This window comes from Octodon degus, unplaced genomic scaffold, assembly GCF_000260255.1.
Source record: "Octodon degus isolate 3935 unplaced genomic scaffold, OctDeg1.0 scaffold00078, whole genome shotgun sequence".
NCBI classification, from domain to species: Eukaryota; Metazoa; Chordata; class Mammalia; order Rodentia; family Octodontidae; genus Octodon; species Octodon degus.
In genome coordinates this window covers 4,791,124-4,796,342 of record NW_004524654.1, presented here as the reverse complement: position 1 = coordinate 4,796,342, position 5,219 = coordinate 4,791,124, and the positions used below count along the sequence as shown (strand labels likewise).

At 42.7% G+C, this 5,219-nt stretch overlaps 1 pseudogene; it reads right to left on the bottom strand.

Moving 5' to 3' along the window:
* Positions 1-3,854: 3,854 nt before the first annotated feature.
* Positions 3,855-4,968, bottom strand: LOC101563675 (annotated as a pseudogene).
* Positions 4,969-5,219: the final 251 nt, after the last annotated feature.

Here is a 5,219-nt window from a genome sequence, read left to right as displayed (position 1 = left end):
CCACATTAATTTTGATGCTCCCTTTGATCAGTTGGTGAAGGTGATTAGCTAATTTTTCCATTATAAAATTAGTTTTCATCTTTTTAATAAGTATTTCATTAGAAGATACTTTGAGATTGTGTAAATATCCTGTTTCCTATCATATTTTTTTCCCACTAATTTTAGCTTTTTTTAAAAAAAGAAATACAAGATCTCACTATGTAATGCAGGCTGGTCTTAAACTCACTTATGTAACCCAGGCTGGCCTCAGACTCAGAACTATCCCTGCCTCAGTCCCCCCAAGTGTTGAGATTACAGACATGCACAACCACACCTGGCTAATTTTAGCTTTTATTGATGAGTTTTGCTTTGACTAATTATGACTGGTGGTAGCCAAATGACAATTTTCTACTACTATCATTCTTGCCATATGTCCTCATTAGTCATCATTACATATTAATGTATCTTGAGCCTCTCAGAAGAATCTGCCCTCTAGTATAGGACCAGTGACAAGTAACTAAAATATCTTGTTATGAGAGGCTGATGCTAGACTACAGTTAGATGCATAATTTAATACATGCAAATCATATCATGTTATCCACACAAGGAATGTAAACATTATGTATGACAAACATGCCAATAAAAATTTAAAAATAAAAAATCATATATTATATCTTACTATGATTACTGAAGTTACCTTGCTGCTTGCAAAATGTGCCTTGTAAGAAACAACAGTCTCCAAGTAAGTGATCATGAAAGAACTTTTTTGTGGAGAAGAAAAATTTTAAAGTAACCCTAAGGTTAAATGTTTGAGGAAAAGTCAGGTGTGGGAGGCCAAGTCATATTCCTGTTTAGAAGTTCCACTAAATGCTGAATCATGAATCCACCAAAGGCAACAGAAGGGACCACCAGGACCGTGAGGATGGGGATACTATGGGGACATAGCAGCGGACAGTGCAATAGCACAAACAAATTTTAAAAATCTGGGAGTGTAGTTCATTGTGAAGAATCTGGGTTCAACCCACCTATAGCAGCCCACCCGAAAGAGTAGCAAGGATGTGAAGTTAAATGAATAGAATTGGGTACTCCTGAGAAATAAAGACAAACAATTAAGTTGACGCACAACTACACAGGTGATATACATTATGTTCTTGTCCACGGTTGGCTTCTCTTTAATTGTGCTGCTTATCTCCTAAAAACACTGGAGTAGCTGCAAAGCAAACTTCTGAGCTGAGAATTAAAGTCTGAACTCAAGCATATTCTCTAAGATCCTCTTCTTTGATGCAGACCCCTTGGTATGGAACCAGAGAGGACCCTCCACAAGTTGGTCTCAGGCTGCCTTCCCAAAGGAAGACATAGCAGAGTCAGTAGGAAAACATTAGGTTGAGAAAACTTGCATTAACACTAGGCTTTTCTAAGCGCACATTGGTAACTGTTAGATATGATTGGTTGTCTAATAATAAACAAGGCCTGCTCTTGGGCCTAGCAGTCATCTCATCCCCTGAAGCTGTCCCTACTTCCTCCCTCTTTCACTACCAGCTCACTCTAGGAGCCCAGCTGCTACTAGTTCAAGTTATCATCACAGCCTAAATTGGACTCGCCAGGGATCCAACATGCTCCAAAATGGCAGTCCTCCTTTCCTTCCACTTTCTACCCCACTCCCCAGACAAAGTGTGTCATGAGGAAATCGTAAGATTATTTGTTACAGCAAAACACCAGGAAGATGTTTTACTGTTAGTCAACATGGAAATTTACTTTTAAAAAAGTCATAGTCAACTACATTATGTAGCTTTGGAAGGCAGAAGAGGAGGAGGAGGAGGAGGACGGCATCAAAGCACTGCAGAAATGGATGGGGGCAAGGCCGATAGCCTATTTTCAGTTAAAAAAAAAAAAAAGTAATCTGCCCCAAATTATGTCCAGAGGAAGATGTTCCATTTTTGTCAAATAAATGAAACAAAACAAAAATTACAAACATGTCTGGAGATCCCGCTCCTAAAGATTTGCTTGAGTGAAAACAAGGGCTCTGGCTTGGCTTGGGTGCAAATTGGGCCATTTAGACAAGGGTGTGGCAGAGGAGAACCATAGCTAGTCCTGGGCTGAGGGTGGGAAAGGAGGAGAAAAACTTCTTTTAATCTAATGCGCATTTATATTCATGTGAGGAACTTTGTGAGCCATCACCAGCTGCTCCACTTGTTTTATTGCCTTCCACGACTGTCTGAGCCTTTGTCACAAGGCTTCATACTCTTACTGATCTTACAGGTTTACATTTCACATGGGTCTCTGTAGAAAAGCCTTTCAACAGCAAGGGCATTCTTACCTTTTTATAACTGACAACAGAGAAATCTGTACCTTGATGGATATCAGAGCACAGACCAATTTATTCTAATTTGAGACTTTCATGACCACCCCAGTAGTCAGCTACAAAGCTTCTTGTTTAGTGCATTAGGTCCTCATTTTGGCTTCCTTAGTAGTAAAGAGCAGGGCCCTTACAACATAACATTGAATAAACAAAAAAAAATTTTTTGGTCTTTTTGAGAGACAGTTTCAGTATGCAGTTCAGGCTGGTCTTGAGCTCACTTTCTAGCCCAGGTTTGGCCTCCAACTTGCAGCAGTCCTCTTGGCTCAGTTTCCCAAGTGCTGGGATTACAAGTGTGCACCACTATGCCCCACAACAAAGTCCTTCAGATATGTGATTTTATTTATAGGTTCCACTTAACATAAACTGACGTCTTTCTTAAGGGAAAATATACCACTGGGGTTTTTTGTTGTTGTAATTTCAAATTCAGATATAGTCATTTCTGCATTTTCCAAACTGCTTATAACAGATATTTTCATTTATAGCCACATGAATCTTTTAAAATATAATGCAGACTAATAATAAAAAGCTACATTTTTAACATTTCAGGCCATATTTCATTCTCTACTTTCTGTCTTTCCTAAACAAGAATCAACATTGTCTCCTCTGATTCAAGGTGGGTCAATGTTGGTAACTAGATCTGACTAGATGGACTGATGGTAGATGTTGATATCTTTAGAGGAACTACATCCTCTCAGTGAGGATGTAGTTTGTGGGAAAAGGTAACTCAGTCAGAGCTGCCCTGGCCTATAGCTCCTGCCATTCTGAGGCCACAGCCTATTTCCTCAGCATGCTTCTGTTTCCAACAGAAGACAGAGCGTGAAGTATCCAGTCAGACAGAGATCCACAGGGGACAATTAACCCAGAGAACCAGTTACCATGGTCTCAGATGAGCTGAGATGCCAAGCAAGGGTTAAGGACGCAACCCAGGAATTAGCAACAGCTAGAAGTATTGACTGGCTCCACACAGACGGAGACTCTCATGGGAGACCGGCGTGAAGGAAGCATAGACCCTGCTGCAGAGGACACTCAGTGCAGAGAAATGAGATGGGAAAGATAGTCAGCTTTTTCCCTTCTTGAAGTTTAGTCAGCTTGGTTTTTCTTTTTCCTTCAGTACTTAGAATTGAGGCCAGGTCCTTCACACTGAGATATATTCCTAAGCCATTTTTAAAAACTGAGACAGGCCTCCCTAAGTTGCCTAGGTTGAACTCAAACTCATGATCATCTTGCCTCAGCCTCCTTGAATACTGGGACTACAGGTACGTACCACCACACCTGGTTAAGATTTAAGCTTTAAATTTTAATGTAGTCAGATTTACCAATTTTCTTTTGTGGCTTGTGATTCTTTAGGAGTTGTTCTAGAGGGGCCAAGGAAATGGCTCAATAAGCACTTGCCTGGCAAGCGCAAGGGCTTGAGTTCAATCCCCAGTACCGCCAAGAAAAAAAGTTGTTCTAGAAATACTTCCTTATAAGTTCATAAACATATTCTGTATTTTCCAAAAGTTTAATTTTTTTTAAATCAAAAATTTGGATGTTTATTTACATATTGAGCATCCCAAAAGCTTGAACACCAGACATGTCTGAGCAAGCAGTCAGCAATCACCCACAGCCTGGCCAGTCTTGGGCCCTGAAGGAGAAAGGAGTCATGGCGGGTCTCGAGGGTGAAATCTTGGCGGCCACCTTCGAAGGTCACGGTCATTTGCAAAGGAAGTGCCACACTTGCTCTCCTCCATTGCTTTCTTTACTCGGGGAAGCTGGTGAGATCAGTTCAACCAAGGATCTTGCTTCCTCCTGCGTGCAGTGGAAGGGGCTGTCACACACCTGGGCATTTGTGCGATTTATAGCCCCTGCATCGCACTTCTTCATAAGCAGTGCTTTCCAACATTCATAAGCAGATTTAATGATGTCAAGAGCAAAAGCCTTGCCTTTGAATTCTCCATTAAAAGCAAAATTATTTTCTGGCTTCCCCTCTGGCACCTTATCAAATCTCAACCAATGGACAGTAGCTTCCAGGTACCCTGGCTTGAACTTCTTGACATCGGTCAATATCATGAAACTTGTGGGCCTCAGATTCATTCGCATTGATTGCGATCAATTTCCAGTCAGTTTCACCTTGATCAGTGAGAGCCAAGCCACCGAGGATCTTCACAGGGACGACCTCTCCACGGGAAAGAACCTTGGAGCGTATTTCACAAACATTATCGTTATCTCCGCAGCAGTCTGTTCTCATCTCTATAATGAGGAGCCTCCCAAGTCTCAGGGAGGGCACCATAGTTCCATATATAACCCTTGTGAGGGAAGACGTTGGCCGCGCAGCGGGGCTTGTCGCGCTTCATGGCCTGCTTGATGGGATTCAGGGGCTCCTCTGTGGCGATCTCCATCCTAGCATTCATCCACGAGGCACTTCTACGACCATATGAAACAAATTCTCATCGCCTTCACTCCTTGCTTTCTTGGTAGGAATGCCCCTGTCCTTTTCAGCATCAACCTTGAGAGGGATGTCATGGAAGGGAGAAAGGTAGTGACCAGCAGTATTCTTGAAGAAGACGCGGAAGTCCTGCGAGCCGAGCCGGCCGCGCTCCTCTGCGCGGAACCCGGCCATGGCGCGGCGGGACACCCCGGCCACCAGCGCCCCCGAGCGACCCCCGCGGCCCCGCGCGACACAGCCGGAGCGGCGCGCTCATGGCGACCCGAGCGGCACCCAAAAGTTTAAACTTTTTGTTTTGCATGTACAGATTTTTAATCCACATGGAATTTCTCATCTATCATGAAGTGTGATTCTAGTTTTATGTTTGAATGAAAAATTCAAATAACTAATTTTTCCAGTACCTTTGATCCCTGGTCCAGTCTTTTACCCCTGATCTGCAGTGACAATGCTGTCCCT